Source organism: Macaca nemestrina, chromosome X, assembly GCF_043159975.1.
Source record: "Macaca nemestrina isolate mMacNem1 chromosome X, mMacNem.hap1, whole genome shotgun sequence".
Taxonomy (NCBI): Eukaryota; Metazoa; Chordata; class Mammalia; order Primates; family Cercopithecidae; genus Macaca; species Macaca nemestrina.
This window is the reverse complement of record NC_092145.1, coordinates 41,439,479-41,459,885: the sequence shown is the minus strand read 5'-3', so window position 1 is coordinate 41,459,885 and position 20,407 is coordinate 41,439,479. Positions and strand designations below refer to the sequence as shown.

At 35.9% G+C, this 20,407-nt stretch overlaps 1 non-coding gene across 1 annotated transcript; it reads left to right on the top strand.

Moving 5' to 3' along the window:
- Window positions 1-2,753: 2,753 nt before the first annotated feature.
- LOC112428154 (U1 spliceosomal RNA) lies at window positions 2,754-2,918 on the top strand. Its single transcript, XR_003020051.1, has one exon. It is a non-coding gene; the product is annotated as a U1 spliceosomal RNA (small nuclear RNA).
- The last annotated feature ends 17,489 nt before the right edge of the window (window positions 2,919-20,407 follow it).

The following is a 20,407-nucleotide window of genomic DNA, read 5'->3' as shown; positions in this document are numbered from 1 at the left end:
CCAGTACATGAAAGATCTGCCCTCATGACCCAAACACCTCCCACCAGGTCTTGCCTTCAACATTGGGAATTACAATTCAACATGAGATTTGGGCAGGGACAAATATCCAAACTATATCAGCAGTTATTCAGCAGAGCTAAAGTGCAACAAGTTCAGGATAGACTACAAGATGAAAGGCTCCAGAAAAACATGTAATCTGCGATTACTAAACTGGTTTAAGAATGTTGGAGACCATGAAAAAACTTAGGCATAGATTTTTTTTTTGAATTGATAAAAAATAACAATTATTAAGTCAGAGGGAAAAAATGCTATATGTGAAAGAAAATATAACCAGGAGTGCTGCTATGGTCTGAATGTGTGTGTCTCCCCCAAAATTCATGTGTTGTGTGGTGCCCTTATGAATGAGATTAGTGCTCTAATAGGGGCTGAAGAGACCATAGCCCTGGTTTTCCATCCATGTGAGGACAGAGCTAGAAAACGTCATCTAGGAGCCAGAAAGCAGGCCTTCTCCATACACCCAATCTGCCATATCCTTGATATTGGGCTTCCCAGCCTTCAGAACAGTGAGAAATAAATTTCTTTTATTTATAAGCCATCAAATCTGTAGTATTTTTTTATAGCAGCCCAAATGGACTAAGAAAATTGTTATGGTTTTTCTTTCAGTTACCATTTTAGCAAAAATAAGAACTCATTCATCCAGAGTTGGCAATGCCCTTTGACCATGAAGTTAATAGAGTGACCATAAAATTAATTGTCCAAACTTGGAAGCTTTTGAGAGTGAAAGTAGGTGCTATTACTAGTTAAGGTGGAACAACAGGCATAATTTAGATCTACTGTAGGCAAGCTGAGACATATGGCTATCCTAGCTGTTGTGAAACTACCACTGTCCACCTGGTGGCAGTTTACCTTTCATTGAAGTCAAAGAATTCAGGAGAAAATAAACTTCTGATCTTGGAAGCTCCCTCCTAAAACATGATTTTTAAAATCACAATCTACTTCGGAAGTGGGAGTCGGGTGCTTTATTTTTAGGTATTTGGGGATACATAGCTTACTATGTAAAAACAAGTAAAGAAAATAAATCTGATTTATGAAAAACAATTTGAAAACTACATTCTAGGAATAGACTTTTTAAAAATGTATAATCTTTATTTGATAAATTACTGATGTTAGCAAACATGGGTTCTAAGAGGGTTTCCCAATAAGACTTGAAATGTGTAAATACTGTTAAGGCTCATCTTAGAGCTCTAACAACTTGATTTCATTAACCAATGTGTAACTATTATCTTCCTGCATTTTTGTCAGTCCTTTTCCAGTCTTTAGTTAGGCTTATTCATTAATTACATTAATTATATAGAGGACCTTCTCCAGCCCCAATATATTCTCAAACTCCCTATCATGTATGTGCTATATTTTTAAAATATATAACTGAACCATTATCAGAGGGGCCAAAATCCAAACATTCTCTACCTTAAAAACCTGACCAAAACTCTGTGACAAGTCTTCAATATTGACTGCTAGGTGTTTTTCTTTTTCTTTTTCCAAGCACCATTGTGAATATATTCATAAGGATTTGAATTGTGATTTCTTGATAAGGAATCAAGACATTGCTGTTGTTCTGGCCTTTTGAAGATTTTCCCAAGTGTAACATGAACAGAGAATGGACTATTACCCTAATCTTCACATTTCCACCTGATAAGTTCACATGTGACCATTTTGATGTGTTTTATAGTATGCCATCAAGAAGATACAGTAAAGAAGGTTCACAGCTTAGAAAGTTTTCAAGGTTTTTTTTAATGTCTGTTACTTATAAGTGAATTTGCCCAAATGAATAAACATAACCATTAAAACTACATACATAGCACCACTAATAAAAAAGACTTGTCCAACTTAAGTAGATAGTCACATTATTAGAAAATTATTAACCTCACAAGAAGCTTTTTTAAGTTTAAAACCTATTAGTCTTCTATTTCTTACTTTAAAAACAACTATTTTTTAATTTTACTTTTCATTATTTTTCTGAAATGAATGTTAACCTGTTTTTGAACTCTTACTTTTTAGAAGAGTATGTTATGACTTGAGCTTTTGGGTAATATTGTCATCTGTGGAAATCTATGAACATTGCTTTAGCTGGTGGTTATAAAATTAATGCAATTTCTAACATTTCTCCACACTTCTGAGTAATTCTGGGAATTGTCCTTCCAAAGAAATCTTTGTATTTCTAGATTGAGATGAGAGAAAAAGTATATGGGTAATTCTACAAATTTCTCCTAGGCATGTACATATCTAGCCAAGCATACCAACCTAAATCATTAGGCCATCAGCACCTTGGAGAAGGATGGACAAGCTTGAAGGGAAGCTATTCAGCAGTAGAGCGTAACAATAAAATAAGTTGTTTCAATCAAAATTCAAATAGATATGGAGGTTATATTTTGAAATGAGTTGGTTTTCACAGTTGAAGTGTGAATTTGTGTTTGTGTGTGTGCTGTGACTCTTTGATGTGTGGTGAAAGATTTCCGGGAACTAATTTTGGTTCCTGAGTTCTAATTCTAGTTGGGTCTGAGATCACCACAGGCAGTGTCACTATTTTGAGCAATTGTACAATTTATTTACATTATCCCCAAAAGGCCTATGCCCACATAGGTACACAGGAGTGCTAATCAATGTAGTGAGTGGGTAAAACCCCTGTTTTTGTCTTTTGTAAGTTTGAATTGTTTTCTGTCCCCTAAAGAGAAACCCTTAAATAAAAATGATGAATTCTTATATGTCGGGGTAGTGCCGTGATCATGAAGGTGGTTCTCCCAGCACCAAGGCTCATCTATTGCACTCCAGATGTGCTGACCCCCTGAGATTTCACCAAATGTGGGAAACTTGATTGCATAATTTATGGTGGTGGTGAACTGTGTTCGCTCTTTCTCCAGTTCAACAAAACAAAACAAATGGCCTTTTATTTCCTAGTGACTGAAATCTGTTAACGTTTGATTAATGTCCATTTCAAAAATGGCCATATTCAACCTCAACTCAACATTATAAAACTGGGATTATACAGACAAAGCCTAAATCATATAAAGAGAAAATCAGCTAGAGATGTCTATCCATTTGGGTACTTGAACATGTCAAAAGCAGCCTGAAATTTTAGCTAACTTTTGTAAACCTTTCAGACTTACACACCAATTAGCATCCAAGGAGACATAAAACTGTGAAGGTTTACAAGGTGCTCTTTCCAAAAAGAAAAGCCCTTTCAAGGACACTTGAAGGGAATTCCTTCCCTGAACAATGGCCATTCTGCCTTGGCAAGGGAATTTGTCAGGTGCCTGAGTTGTAGTAAAGGCATAGGATCAAGAGGTTCTTCTAAAGGCTCTGCAGACCAGCCCCCTGAAGCAATCAATCAGCAATCAACCAGCTGGCCTTCCTAGGGCTCCTATCCTGTTTCAGGATCTAATAGTTTAAAAATGAGTGGGAATTTGGAAGTTAGAAATTTAATAGTTTTTATAATAACTCAAAGATCAGCCTTGGCAAGGTTACTCAGAACTAGCCCATCCATTTTCTCACTGGCACATTTCATAAAAACAAATAAATAAATATAAATGGTACCTCCCCATTAAAGGTAACTTTGCTTCAAGACCCTTTTCCAGAACACACATCATTCAGTGATTAGTCACTCAGTAGTGTTACCAATTTTTAAAAAATTGGAGGCAAGATTTGATTATGGTCCTAAATCTCGAATGATTACAGTGACCTATAACACTGCTACATAATTTTTTTAATTAATTTTCTGAAACAGTAAAAACTTGAGTATGTGTTACAATTAATATGGTATCTCTCTGGTGTTTTTAAATAACAAATCTGGATAGGTTAATCAAAGCTGAACTTTGCTGGATCTCTAAACATGAGTTTATTTTGATTTTTAGGTAGCTCAGCATTGGATTTTAGATAAGATTTCCAGAATCAATCAGTAACATCCTGCTGGGTCATTCTTCCAAATTAGGTTTACTAAAGTGCACACCATGGTCAGATTTCAGAAAACTGACTCAACAATCACAAAACTCCTGAAATCTTTTGGGAGCCTCTGCAAATTTTTTGTCTATAATAGGGGCTTAATAATCATTTCGTGTATTTCTTTTTTACTCTTGAAAATGTAGTATTTGTTGGTCAGAGGTTGGATGCCAAGAAATTATGTTCAGCCAAAGTGGCCAATGGAATAGAGGTTTAGAATTTAAAAGTTTTTCTACTCTGCATACATGTTTTTAATCTGCTAACCAAACCTTAATTTTGGTGCACATATTTATCTCTCAGAGGTGAACACTAATCTTATAGTGCCTTTTAACAGCGTTAGTTTAGTCTATATGCAAATTTAAAACTACCAGCCCCTTGAGGAATTTTGTTACTAAAATGCCAAGGGTTCTGTCTAGGTCCTGCTGCTTGCTGCAAAGAAAACCAATCACTGAAACAATGAGTATTGCCAAGGAAGAAGCCCTTAATTGGGTGGGGCAGCTGAGGTGATGGGAGATCAGTCTCAAATCCATCTCCCTGACTAAAATCACGAATTTATATAGCAGCGAAGAAATGTAACTACATGCAGGAAAGCAGGAAGTAGGGAGGGGTGAGGAAGAGGAGTTGGTCAACAGGAAACAGGTGGTCAGCTGGCAATTATGATGGATTAGGGGTCTGGCATCTCATTGTCCAGATGTGGTGATTTGGTGAATTTTGGTTCCTTGATACTATCTGGGAGGCCTGATGGTTGGTTTCCTGAGAAAGGAACTCAGATAAGACAAATGTAACTTTCTCAAGTTCTGAGAATGTGAGGACAATTTCTATGTTTATTCAAAAGAAACCATAAACATCAGTTCTATGGGACAATTGGGCCAGTTTCAATGTTAGTCCAAATTCAAGTTAGTCAAGGTAAAACAAATAATTTGGCAAATAAATAGCTGCTTTGAGAATCAATCATTTGGTTGATTGTTTTTTCTTTTTGCCTTGCCAACTACCTACACAGATACTTTTAGATGGTGTGGCATAAATGCAGCTTTTGGGGGGACAAGAGGCATAGGTAAAACAGTGTTAAAAATACAAGCCTGCGAAAATCTTAAAGTTCAGAAAAAGAATTATGATGAGGCAGTATTCAAATTGTCATTAATAAAGAGGGAAAATTAGCATTCATTAACAATTAGTTTCCAGGTACCTTGCTATGCTTTATTAATTTTTGAAAAATTCCCTCTTTACATTAATCCTATTAAGTTGATATTGTTATGACAATATTACAGATGTAGAAACTGAGGCTTAGAGATCTTAAATAACTTGACTATGGCTAGTAAGGGGTGAATCCAAGACTGAAGTCCAGATAGTCAGACTGTAGAAACTCCTCCCTTTTTTAGGCAGCATCCATAATGGTTAAGAGCTGTAGCTCTAGAGCCAGACTGCCTGGGTTGGAATCCCCTAATTTTAGCTGTTTCATTTACTAGTTGTGTGATCATAAGGGTGTTAATTCTCTGTGCCTCGATTTCCACACCTGTAAAATGAAATAATAATAATGCTTACCACATAGGGTTGTTAAGAATTAATGAATTAAATAAGTAAATATATAAAGTGTTTAAAATAATCCTTGACACAAAGAAAGTACTGAATAAATGGTAGCTATTGTTAGTATTTTTACTATGTCATACAGTTGATTGTCATCAATAATGAGAGGCTGTTTGTATTTTAAACAGAGTAACTCATTAAAAAAAATACTGCCTACAAGGGTTTACAAATGAATGGCACCAAAAAAGTAAAACTAAAATCTTGCCAATTTCATATAACAGAACTTTCCCCTGAGTATTTTTAAATATTGGAATTTATTGGAATATCTAGCATATTATTTCCCTACCTTTTATAAGCCATGCCCCTTTGATAGATATTTAAACATTTTAAATTACCTTTAATGTTATTTGTAATTTCAAGATAAATTAAACAAAGACGGAAAACAAATGAATATTGAAAAAAATGGCTTTATTTTCAAACTGCAAACACTTTCCACGTATTCTTCCAACATTTCAGAAACACCGATTTGGCAAACAGGACAATGTGTGCTGAATGAACTTAGGCAAGTTATATAGTCTCAGTCACCTGCTATAAAACAGGGATAAAGACACAGGTTTTACCTCCTCACCAGATGTGCTGGGAATCAAATGAAACAGTAGATCTCAAGACCCTTTCTGTTCCAGAAAGCCTGATCCAAAAAAGAGATGATTATTGTGGCTGGCAGCAAACTTGTCATCTTGTTGTTAGCAGCTCATTCATCTTTTGATAAAATAATCTGGATGTATTTCATTGTTCTCAGAGTCAAAGAAATACAAACCTTTTCTAGTCATTGCTAGTAAATAATATTTCAATTTTAGAAAGGACAACTCTATGAAGAAAAACAACCATCAATCATTAATGAATACTAATGTTAATTTTCTGAATGCTTTCTGATCCAGGTCCACTCAAGCAATTTATAATTTCATGATATGACTGTTTTTAAGCATATCCAGTGCAGATACAGTGCTTAAAATTCATGATATTATGAGAAAAATATACTGTGAAGTGCTGCATTTAATCTAAAGTGATATACACATCTTAGTGCACTTTTATGGTAATAACTAGAATGAATTAGAGACTCATTCAGAATGAATATATTCCTGGTCACTCATTGCGAAAAGATTGTTTAATATACCACGTTCGTTACTTGTGCAATCTTCTCTTGTCACTATATTTGCATGCAAATGACTTAGTTTTTCCTTCAATTTAAATGAATTCTCTAATACAAATAAAGATCCAAATGTAAAACCATAAAATAAAGTTGTGGGCTGCTTTTATTAAAAGTGGTCCTAAAAAATTAGGAGAAAGCCACTGGCAGTTTAGTCTCATTTTTGTATTCTCATTGAAATTTTAGCAAGTTTTAGGCAAAATAGGCATTTTTTGGTCTCATCTAGACTTGTTTTTTCTCAATAGTGGTAATTGCTAGAAATAGAAATCATAAGGTCAGACTTAATTTTAGGGGAATTTTTATCATCTCAAGATAGTTCATACAGTCCGTACCATGGATATAAAGAAAAAGGAAATTTAGCTAAGAAAAATGATATGTAGGCCGGGCGCAGTGGCTCACGCCTGTAATCCCAGCACTTTGGGAGGCCGAGGTGGGCAGATAATCTGAGGTCAGGAGTTCGAGACCAGCCTGACCAACATGGAGAAAACCTGTCTCTACTAAAAATACAGAATTAGTTGGGCGTGGTGGCGCATGCCTGTAATCCCAGTTACTCAGGAAGGCTGAGGCAGGAGAATCGCTTGAACCTGGGAAGAGGAGGTTGCGGTGAGCCGAGATTGTGCCATTGCACTCCAGCCTGGGCAACAAGAGCGAAACTCCGTCTCAAAAAAAAAAAAGAAAGAAAAGAAAAATGATTTGCTGAAAAGTGTACTTGAAGACTTTGTAGATTGTGAAGTCATTTTATACCCATTATCTGATTTATGGCACATGATTTTTAAAAAATTAGCCACCCTCCAAAGCACATTCATTCCTGTGCAATTCAAAATGTCAAAATACATGCACGTGTAGAAAATCTTATTTACAAAAATGGAAAACTTCCCTGAATATTTGTTGGAGTCTTCTGTTTTTTTAAAAAAAGATAAGCTTGGGATTACTTATATTCTAGTCAATGCATATGCTGGTCATCTCAGTCCTCATTTCAGTATCTCATGACATAGACATATAATGTCCTCATGCCTGTTTTTCACTGTCTGACATGGAACATGCCATTGTTCTTCTCCTTTTCCCATCAAAGTGAATCATGTATGTGTTCCATTCTTTAGACATCTATTAGATGATTAACTGGCAGATCTGTAAATTGGTTTTTTGCATATACTGTATTTCATCTATTTTAAGATACATATTATTTTTCTACATGTTAATGTCTCTGAAATAAGGCTGCATCCTAAAATTCTATGGCATCTTTTCATCAATTAAGTGTGACTTGTTTGTCATTTTCTACACAGTGAAATTTGATCATTGTTGTTTATATGATCATCACAGCAATGTGTTATATGCTTTTTAGGTACTGTATTATATGCATTGAGTTTAAAATGTCTCCAGAGAAACTATAATGTGATCCCTCATTGAAGCAAAAGTTGTTATACATACAGGGTGGTGCAGAACAAGAGCAGGGACATGAATTTGATGTTAGTGATTGTGGTAAACAGCATAATATCCCTCTTCCCCCAAAGATGTCCACATAGCCATCCTGGGAACCTGTGAATATGTTACCTTACCTGGGGAAAGAGAATTAAAATTGCTAATCAGATGGCTTTAAAATAGGGAGATTTTCCTGGATTGTTTGGGTGGGCCCAATGCAATCATGTCACCAGAGTCCTTAAATGTGGGAGAGGGAAGCAGGGGAGGAGTCAGAGTCTTGGGAGATGTGACTACAAAAGAGAGAATCAGAGAGATGGCAGTGTGAATACATGGCCTGACATTGCTGGTTTTGAATGGAGCCATGAGCCATGGAATGTGGACAGCCTCTAAAAGTCGGAAAAGGCAGGGAAACGGATTCTCTCGTAGAGCCTCGCGAAGGAATGCGACTCTGCTGACAACTTTATTTTAGCCCTTTGGGACCCATATAGGACTTCTGACTTCCATAACTATAAGACAGTAAGTTTGTGTTGTTTCTGACCACTAGTATGGCAGTAATTTGTTACAGCAGCAGTAGAACGGTAATAGTTATATTAGTCATTAGTGGAGAAAAGACTCTAACTCCTCATTTTCTTGCAAAGAATAAACCAAATATTTTATAAAAACTAAAAAGTAAAAATTACCTACATGTACATGAACCTGCATTATATACCATTAAATTCTTACAGATATATGTGGAAAATGATGATTTACCATACAACTAGTAGTGCAACTAAAGGCAAAAGAAGAAATCACCAAGTCTTTGGGATCTGATAAAAGAAATCTCAAAGCAAGAAGAGACGGGTGTGACCAATTCAAATAACACACAGAACTATCATTAAGGCATTGAGTCACAGTATAATTTAAAATATTTGTTCTTTCTTAGGGATACATAAAATAATGGTGCATCTTACAATTGATGTCACCTTTCATTCAATGAAATATGTTAATATTAATTAGTTTTTATATCATAAGAGTAATTAAAGCTCATTGTGTAAATTTTGGATGGAAATATATAAATAAGAAAAGTGAAATCTTCCATAATTCCCCAGTATCAGTCAGGATAGTCCAACTTGTGTTATTATAATAAGCAACCCCCAAATCCCAATTGCTGAAGCAACAAAGATTTATGACTTGCTCATGCTACCTGTCCACTGTGGCAAGGAGAGCCTCTACTCATAATACCATTCAGATACTGAGCAGTTGATGGGGCACCCACTGAGTTGAACATTATTGTTAGTCCTGTAAAAGGGCAGATGTATTTTAGGAGTCTAACAATACGAACTAAATGCTACATCCCAGAAGTAACATATTATTTCTGCTAACAACTCATTGGCCAGAAGTAGTTCGATGGTTCCACCCAGAGGTAGGCCAGGAAATGCAGTTCTATCATGTGCTGGGGAAACTAAAAAATTTAACAAACAGCAATTAATGACTATAGCATTGAACACTCAAAGGTAGTCACAATTAGTATTGAGAAACTAATGCATTTTCTTCCAATTTTAAAGTGCGTATTTATGTATTTATGAAATTGGCATTCAACTGCATATATAATTTTATCTTACTTAGCGTTGCACAGTAATATTTTTCAATGTAATTGAATATTAAAAAAAAAAAAAAAAAGCATGTTTATCCGGGCACGGTGGCTCATGCCTGTAATCCCAGTGCTTTAGGAGGCTGAGGCAGGACAATCACTTGAGGTCAGGAGTTCAAGACCAGCCTGGGAAACATAACGAGACCTCATCTCTACTAAAAAATTTAAAAAATTAGCCAGGCATGGTGGTGCTTGCCTGTAGTCCTAGCTACTTGAAGGTGAAGTGAGAGTATCAGTTGAGCCCAGGAGTACAAGGCTGCAGTGAACTATGATCACGCCACTGCACTCCAGCCTGGGTGACAAAACAACAGCCTACATCTAATAAATAAATATTAAATGTAAATAAATAACATGTTTAGTGGGTGCATAATATTCTAACTTACGTATTTATCTTAAGATTTGTATTATTGGTTATTTGCAATAGTTTTTATTTCTACAATTGTAAACAATACTCAGAAGAATATGAATATAAATTAATAATGATGCCAGGGACGGTGGCTCACACCTGCAGTCCCAGCACTTTGGGAGGCCGAGGTGGGCGGATCACGAGGTCAGGAGTTCAAGACCAGCCTGACCAACATGGTGAAACCCCGTCTCTACTAAAAATACAAAAATTAGCCAGGTGTGGTGGCACATGCCTATAATCCCAGCTACTCAGGAGGCTGAGGCAGAATTGCTTGAACTCAGGAGGTGGAGGTTACAGTGAGCCAAGATCACACCACTGCACTCCAGCCTGGTGACAGAGTGAGACTCCATCTCAAAAAAAAAAAAATTAATAATAATAATAATAATATCAAATACTAGCTTTCAGTACCTTAAGCTATAAAATAAGCAAAATGAGGATTTTAGTAACTACAGAATAGTTACTAAAGTAAGTACTAAAGTATTCTCTTAGTCCTTTGGGTGTCATCTAAATGAATTCACACGAAGTAGAACTAGAATGTCTGGATCACTGATAGAAAACTTGACAAGGATGTTTTCTTATATTTAAATGTAAGGTTGAATAGGTTGAGAATGCCACTGCTGGCAAAGGTGGAGTCATAGGAACCAGATTTACCCTCCTCTCTGAAAAAAAACTTATAAACGAATTGAAAAAAAATGAAATAAGGGTTTCGACACTGGATATCAGGCAATCAAGGGCAGTAATCCCTGAAAGACAGTAAGTAAACAAAATTAGCAATTATTTCCCCAGGTGACTGTCTCGAGAGAGTTTGTTGGCTGTGTTGCAGGTAGGGGGAACCCCAGCTCTGAGTTCCCTATGTCAAGGAGCTGAGAGTCTGAAGGACCCAAGATAGCCAAAATACACAGGGCAAAGTACTGGAGAAGAGAGAATATCTGTGGTGTTCTAATAAATGCCAGGAACATGAGAAGTTTGAAATCACATGCAAACACATGACTACTATAGATACTCATGAGTACCCAAAGAAGCCAAGCCTGTATAAGCCAACCCTCAAGGCTGCCTTCTTCACACGAAGAGAGAACTCCAGAGTATTCAGAGTAATGATTGGATGACAGGATCATATGTGTAAGGAAACTACCAGAGACAGAGAAAAGAATCATCAGAGAAGAGTATAGGGAACAGTACCTAGCACTCACACGGGACCAGAAATAATGCCTTTTTCCACAAGTTACACTGGAAAACCTCATAGTTCATGGGGCATTGGATAGAGTACTCAGAGGGGTCTTGACTCATTAGTTGTGAATAAGCAGTGCGAAACTTATCACAGTTTTGATTCTGCCTAATATTTCTTAAAAGCAAAGCCTGAAAGGATCAAACCATTTCTAAGCAAATTTACTGTGGCCCACAACAAAACTCAAAAATATTTATAGGAATATATATAAATCAATCAATCTCTCTATCTATCCAGCATCTATCTATCTATTGCATCAACAAGGTAAAATTCACAAATTTCTATTCATAAAAAGAGACAAGAAAGTGCAACTAATAATGAAAAAAATTAAACAATTGAAATTAACCTAAATGATAGCAGATAAGGACATTAAATGAGTTATTATAATTGGATTAAACATGTGCATAAAGGTAAGCAGAGACATAAAAGATAGTTAAACAGATTCAAATAAAATATCTCCAAATGAAAACCACAATTTATGTGATAAAAAAAATTCCCTGCTAGGAGTTAATGGCAAACTATGTATTGAAGATAAAAAGATTAATGAACTTGAAGACGTAGCAATAAAAACTTCCCAAAATGCAGCAAAGCAATAAAAAAGAATCCAGAGAAAGAGAAGGACAGATCATTAGTGAGCTCTGAAATAACTTCAAGGAACCTAATATATATGCAATTCATGTCCCTAGAGGAGAGGATGGAAAAGATATTTGAAGAAATAATGGCCAAAAAAAAAAATTCCAAATTTGATGAAAACTGTAAACCCAGAGATCTAAGAAGTTCAATGAACCTCAAGCATGACAACACGAGAAAAGTACAACAAAGCACATCAAAATCAAATTGCTTAAAACCAGCAATGAAGAGAAAAATCTTAAAAGCAGCCAGGAGTTAATGAACAGACTTGGAGAGCTAATGCTATCTTATTTTGAGATTCATTATATACTCATAGAGCAATGTAATTATAGCCTAAAAATAGGCAAATAAATCAACAGAACAGAGTAGCAAGTTCAGAAAGAGATCCACAAGTGCATGGACAACTGATTTTTGACAAAGGTATGCAGGCAAGTCAATGGAAAAAGGACAGTCGTTTCAACAAATGTTACTGCACAATTTGATATCAATATGCAAGAAAATAAACTGTGATCCATACCTTGCACCATATATAAAATTTAACTCAAAATGGGTCACTGGACTCAAATATACAATCTAAAATAGCACTTGTAAAGAAAGGGGCAACAGTCTATGGCAGTAGGCTGACTTTCTGTTTTTGTAAATAAAGGTTTTTTTGAAAAACAACTCAACTCGTTTGTTTGCATATTGTCTGTAAGCGTTTCCATGCTACGACAGGGTTGAGTAGTTGTATTTCTAGGACAATTGAAAGAGAACAAGAGAGAGAAACAGATTATGCTTTATAGTAACTGGCATTGCCATAACCTTTACAGAGGGTCTTAAATTACTGCCTTTGGAAGAAAGTGGCATAGTTAAAGTATTTAGCTTGCTGATTATTCTCAAAGAAATACTTCTAGTCTAAACCATTACCATGTGTAGTCTTTGTGTCCCCATTCTTTTAAGTTACCTGATTAGTAATTAATCAGTCTTTGATTTTATTTTATCACTGTGGTTTTCCTGTACAGGGGTTTTAAGACTTACAAGTCTGGAAATCATATAATTTGGTGGTACTTTAGAGGGTGTGTAAGGGGCTCAGAAGTCCTCTCTCCTCACAAATTTGTCACCTATGACAGGTACATAAAATTCTACCATCACTTCTGTCCCACAGTTACTTAAAATTTTGGCCCTTTTTATATGTTATTACAAATGGCTTATTTATAAGAGCATGCTGCGAATGGAGGATATATAAAACATGAAGTCAACTTTCACCTGGTAGGGACAAGAGGGTAGTGCATCCCTGAAGATGCAAAAGAACATCAAAGATGAGTCTAACTTTTACAATTTTGCTGAGGCTGCCCCTGGTGACACCCCACTGAAATATATTAAAGCAAACAATTCCAGTTGCAAGTGCATTTCAGCACAAAACAGATATAGTAGGACCACTACCACTGAGTTTCTCTCCTTCAGTTTATAGGGTGCTGATATCACCACAAATTAAAAATAACCAAATAGAAATCACTTTTCTTGCTTTCTATTTTGCCAGAACACCCAGATGCAAAATCAAATATTCAGTCTCCCATCTGGGTATTTTGTCTCTGTGATGTAAAATATACAAATGCTTCCAAAGTGTTGAACTATTGATGACATTTTTCATCTTTCCTTTACAATGTTTTGATACTGGCAATGCAAGTGCTGTATCCAATTAGAAGTTTTACTCCTCGATAAACTGCTCAGTGGCATCAATAGCCACCTCCACTTCATTGAGTTCTGTTCATCTACTGACAACTTACTTTAATGGCGAAAAGTGTGGACAATGTGGGTACACTGCTAGAGTCCAAATCCCTTTTCAGCTGCTTACTAGCTGTGTCACCTTAAGAGAGTTATAAAGCTTTTCCTTGCCTATTTCTGCATCTGCAAAATGAAGATAATAAGCATAACTAACAGAATGGTTGGCAAAATTAACTCAGATAAATGTAAAGTGCCAGGCATATAATGAATGTTCAATAAATATTGTCTTTTTGTTATTCCTCTCAGTAAAGCGTTCATTGATGTCATAGAGCTATCTTGGAACCGGGGAGGGAATAACCCTGGGGGCTCCTAGGCCCTCAGTCTTTTCTTCCATTTGTTAAAACAGATCTAGAGTGACTTGAATGGTGCAAATGCCAAGCCAAATCAGTGGTGGGTATGCAGGATCTTGCAATACCCTTCAAGCACACGCAGACCTGCCTGGGCATGTGATCCCATTCTTTCCCATGTGTTTACAATGTGAGCAAGGCAGGGGGTCTTCTTTCATTTTGTTATAAGTAGCTACATGATTATAAAAAGTGATAATAGCCATTGCTAATCTTCCCTATTCAATGCCAGAGGAATTTCCTCTTATTAAGGACCTTTGTCTTGGAATTTAGATTTAGGATTTTATAACCTCAATGGAAAAAGAGGAAGGAAAAATAAGCTATTTAGTGTTGTACATTCCAGTCTGAAATAATTGTCCTTTAGATGTGCACTCTATGGACGCAGCTGTTGATTAGGGAGGTTACTTTTGTTCAGAGGTCATTCGGCCCTTAGCCAAACTACCAAGGATGCAATGTTGATCCTTCGAGTTCCCCTGCCTCCCTTTTGAGTGTTCTTTGGCCCCTGTGTAATGCCTTAGCCCCAGGTGTCCAGCGCATTCTTGATGGTTGGGATCTTCCTTCCCAACAACGAAGGAAAGAGATCTGATAAATTATTTCACAATAATGTGTCAGATACCTAATCTGTTACTTCTCTGAGAGAAACTTTCAAAGACACTGCTTATAAAGGAGAAATCCTTATTAGTGGGCATTGCGCCATAAGGAGTCTCAGGGAAGGAAGGGATGCAGACAGACATTAGGATATTCTGATCTTTATATCCCAACTAGCTATTATATTGGGGTCTAAGGCCAACCCTACCTTAAGCACTTATCAAGAGTTAGTGGTCACAAAGTTAAACTGTTCAAAAATCAATAATTAAAACTACCATTCCCCCAAGTGTCAGTGAATCTCTGGGGCTGAGATAACCTTGGAAGAGAAATGATGTAAGGTCAAAAGAAAAACATTGTTGATCTACAAACCTGTCAATCAATTTGAGTACTATGTAGAAAATTCTCAGTGTGGTTAAGACACCCAAAGCTTGTTGGGATCAAGAGAAATATTCACTTTCAGTTCAAATATCTGTACCCTATTGGAATACATAGCTTTAGGAACTCACTCACTGAATGTTTGTAAATCAGAATTCAAAATTATCTATCTTGACAATATCATTGTTTTTTTCTAAATAAATGAAATGTAGCATCTTTTTGTGAGAATTTTGATATAACTAAACTTCATAGGAAGTTCAGCATCTTTATAATTTTATTGCATATTTTACTGATTATATAAGGATCTTATAAAATAATTGCTTATAACATAATTTATTGCAAATAGCAACCATTGTAACTTAGGAATCCATTATTTTTATTTTTCCCCTACTTATAGAATTTTGAACACATGTCCAAAACCACTTTACTATAGTCTGTATACCTGTCAAAATAGCCATGATGTAATTCAAAATTTCCATTATTTGAACTGAATCAACATAAATTGGAATGAAAGCACTATATGATTTTACAAGCGGCAGAACTGAAAGCTTTACATTTTAAAAGCTTGATACTATTAATAGATGGATGGACCCTGGATTGCTTGAATAGCCTAATTTATTGCAGTAGGAATAAATTAAGTCATTTTAAAAAGTCCCATCAGATATAGACATGCCTTTTTTTAAATACTTAAAATGTGGCAACAGACTTCTTTGTTAATATGTGTTGTACATCTCTTCCTACTTGTAGATTTAAAAACTTACATTTTACAAGGAGAGTGGAATACAGGCCTCCCTTCTATGGCCCATCTTTTGAGGCAAAATTGTATTTAAAATAAGACTTCTGTAAATTCTACCCCTACGGTGTTTTTCCCTTTCCTGACACGTAGTCACCAAGGAGTTTGTTGATCTGTCTCCATTTTTATGGCTAATGTTGCTCGGAGAAAAGAATTACATGTCAGTCATTTTCACATTACGATGAATTCAATTCAGTGTGCATGGGGGAAAATATCTAGCATTTTAAAAGAGTATTTATACAATTGTTTGTATACAATTATACACTGTGCCAAAATAAGTCTGTTTGTATAAAAGAGATAACTTGCTAAGTTATTTACCTACCCTCACCTTAAGGGAGATGATTTAAATTTGCCAAGGCAGAAATGTTACCACATGCTTTCATTAGCAGCTAAGAAGGGAAGCATGTTTGAATGAAGCCCACATCTGAGCATGAACCATAGAACAGAGGTTTTGCTTAAAGAGAAAAATTGCTTCTGACCCTTCTGAAAAGAGGAAGTTCCTTCATTCTTAAAAGAAGTCAGTTTCTTTTATATTGTGGGTTTTCGCATAAATAATTACAGAAAAAGCCATGTAAAAATCTTTTTGCTACAAAACCACAAATAGGCTGGGAGAGAAAAATGGAGAGTGAATAAAAATAAATTCATCCATCAAATTAAAAAAGGAAGTAACTGATAGTTATCATTCACTTTCTTCTTTTTTTTGGTTTGAGGAACTGAATTAATTACTTTACAGCTTTACTTTGTGCTTGTATGTGGGTAATTCATTTTGATACAATAACATTAGAATGATATTTTCTAAGACTTTCTTAGTTTTCCAATCAAGAACCACAAACAATGCAGATCACTAGGCAGCAATAATGCAAAATAATATAGGATTATTAATAAATTGATTAAGCCTTTTGTAATATTAAAGGAACTTCAGGCATCAGACAGGAGTGAACAGGAGAGCTAATATTTGAAGAGATAGGGAGCTTATCACAGTAGGCAGGTCATGTACCTAAATGTAACATCACCCTGCCAAGCAAGGATACCAGGTTACATGTATGTACTTTTCATAATAGATTCATGTTTTATGGTAAATTTTCTGCTATGAAGAGGACGTAATCAATCTCATTTTACTAAAAGGGTCATTCGAAAGGCAGTTCATATATTTGCAAAGTGAAGGTATCTAATTATCATTATCTGTGAAATTGTTTTCTCTAAAAATTCTTTGAGATGTTCAGACATAAGATTCAGCAAAATTTCTAACATATAGCCTTGGAAAATTATATAGACATTTTTTCTAAAATGTCAGTGGTCAAATAATACCCATTGACTGTAAGTATAACTGAATTTAGTACCCTGCGTAATACTACCTTCAAAGCATGTATATGATACATCAAAATCCTACTCATACAGGAGCTATAAAACATATCCCTTATAAATCCTTCTTCCCCGACTGTAGATCTTTACTTACCATGGCAATTCCCATAACTCAGTATTATTTGAAATTCCGAAGACACCGTCTGAGAGCAGAAAATTTTGTCTGTTTACCAAGTATACATGTTACTTATTTGGGGAATTGCAGAATATGGTTACTTTAATATCTTCTACCTCTTTTGACTCTGAAGTGTTTATATCTTGCACTAAGAATGTACTTTCATAGTAGATATTGGGATAATATAACAAATACATTATTTAAAAAATTGTAAGATGTGTTAGGTTGTTTGTTCAGCCAAATTTTATAAATTATAAATACGGGACTATGAATGTTGTTGATAAGCTAAACGATCATTATAGTCAGTAACTGTCACCATTTTTCATCACATTGTCTGATAATATCATTGCAAAAATTAACACATGCCTGATTTATATGGAATTTATAAATATTCATGTATACTTATATATCAGAAACTGTCACAGAATTAGCACCATATCAACATTAGCTTTTAACTTGGGAATGCAGTAGACCATTGGTCTATGCACCCAATTCATCAAACTCAGTATTTTATTCATATTTGAAAGATGTATTTATACAATTTTAACGCATTTTGTTTGGGGATTTGGAAATAACTAAGGACAGATGTGGTGGCTCATGCCTATAATCCCAACACTTTTGGGAGACTGAAGAGGAAGGATTGCTTGAGCCCAGGGATTCAAGACCAGCCTGCACAACACGGCAAGATCCAGTCTCTACCAAAAATTAAAAAAATAAAAAATTAGTCAGGCATGGTTGCCTACACCTGTGGTCCTAGCTACTCGGAAGACTGAAGAGGCAGGATCACTTGAACCCAGGAGGTCAAGGCTGCAGTAAGCCATGTTCATGCCTGGGCAACAGGGAGAGATCCTGTCTCCAAAAAAGGAGACAGGACAAGGAGATCAGTTAAATCTGATCCCCTTGGAAAACTGAGATTGAAAGATGATTGCAGTTGTTAAATTTCTGGTTTTTTTTTTTTAAAAAAAAGAATAAATATGAAATTTTATGCCATATCTGTCTTTGTTCAGTTCAAGAGCCAGAAAAAGTAGGTATTTTATTTTACTTTACTTTTCTACTCTAATAAAGAAATACCTGCTTTATAAACTAGTCACCAAAAACCAAGTTTAAAAGGATTAGAATGTGTCAGATGTGGAAAATTTCAGATAATCCTAGTTCTGCCACTTGCTAATCGAAGTGACGTTAGCCTTACCTAAGTAGCATGAGGCCACTTTAAATTTCAGTTTCCACATCTGTAAAATGATGATATTTGTTCTTTATTTGATGTTATATAGTAAGCATTCAACAAATGTCACCTATTATTTTTGTTGTTATTATTATATGACTATATCAAAATTTGAATAAAAGAAACTAGGCCTGATAGTTGGCTTATACAGGCTTGACTTCTTTTAGCATTCGTAAGTATATTTACTACTCACGTGTTTTCTTGTGATTTCAACCTTTTCATGTTCCTGAAATTCTTTAGAATCCCATGACAGCTTTGTTTCTCAGATAGGTGTTCCAATATTTCACTGGAATACTGTATCTGATTAGCATGAGGAAGAAAAGAAATTTTTCTCTGAGGAATGTGAGCCCCTTTTACTTATCAGACCCAGAGAGCCACTGAAATGTCACAGCAATAATGTCTTACATCACCCCCTGCCTTAGCTCCCCCACCACTTAAGCTAAGTAATCATTTCAAAGCCACCTGCTATAAGTACTCTAGAGTGAGTGTTGCTGCAAATGCCTTATAAATTAACCTAACTATGACCCAGGCTGGACACCCTAGCTCATACCCTATGGTTCAACAGCGCATAGGCAACCACAAATAAATGTTATTTCTGTAAACCAATGAGAATTCTAGAAAAACAACTTTTGCAATTGCCCCCTCTTCTGATTCACCCTTTTATCTTTAAAAACTGGAACCTTTCCTTTGTTCTCTGGACCACTTCCCAGTGTTTCCCGGGCTACCATCCTCAACCTGAGGCCAAATAAAATCTCTATATTAATTTGCCATGGTGTCTTCCTTCCTTCCTTCTTTCCTTCCTTCCTTCCCCCTCCCCTCCCCTCCCCTCCCCTCCCCTCCCCTCCCCTCCCCTCCCCTCTCCTCTCCTTCTTTTCTTTCTTTCTTTCTGAGACAGGGTCTCACTCTGTCACCCAGGCTGAAGTGCAGCGGTACAATCTCAGCTCACTGCAGCCTCTGCCTCCCGGGTTCAAGCGAACCTTTCACCTCAGCCTCCTGAGTAGCTGGGACCAGAGGCATGTGCCACCATGCCTATTTTTTTTTTTATTTTAACTTTTGTAGAGATGGAGTCTCACTATATTTTCCAGGCTAGTTTCAAACTCCTGGGCTCAAGTGATTCTCCTTCCTCAGCCTCCCAAAGTGCTGGGATTACAGACATGAGCTACTACTCGTAGCCCTCGTTTCTTCTTGACTAAGTTCTAGATGTTATTTGGTCTGCTTATTTCAACTCTCCCTTTCTAGAACAGAGGTTCCATATTTGCTTCCAGACAAGAGATTCACATTTTGGGGAGATTAAAAAAAAAAAAAAGACAAGACAGAAAAGAAAAGAGAAGAGAAGAGAAAAGAAAAAGAAATCTGCCTGCTCTACCCCTGCTTCACAGCTAGTGGGCCAGGTCATAGTATTAGCAGTCCAATGACAGCAGAGGTTTTACTTTTTTGGCCTGAATTACATAGAATCCTTTTAAAATTACTGTTGCTTTGTATTGCTTGTAATTCAGATTTGTTTTTGTTTTATTTGTGACCAATGCTTCTTAGTTTTAAACTAAAATGTACATGAAAGAGAGTTCTTTTGCCCCAAAGTTAAAAGATTTCAAAGTCTTTTTGTTTTGTTTGTTTTTGTGTTTTTTTTTAAAATACAGAGCCTTCTTGGTCCCTTGGAGATGTAAATCTTACCATGTCCATGAAATGTTAACATCCAGGGAATTAGCTAAGCAACATTCCAGCTGAGATCAGATTTGAAACAGAGTTAAAGTCCTTTAGACCAACACAAAATTCCTTTCCTCAGTGGGTAACTTTAGCTTAGGAAATAAAT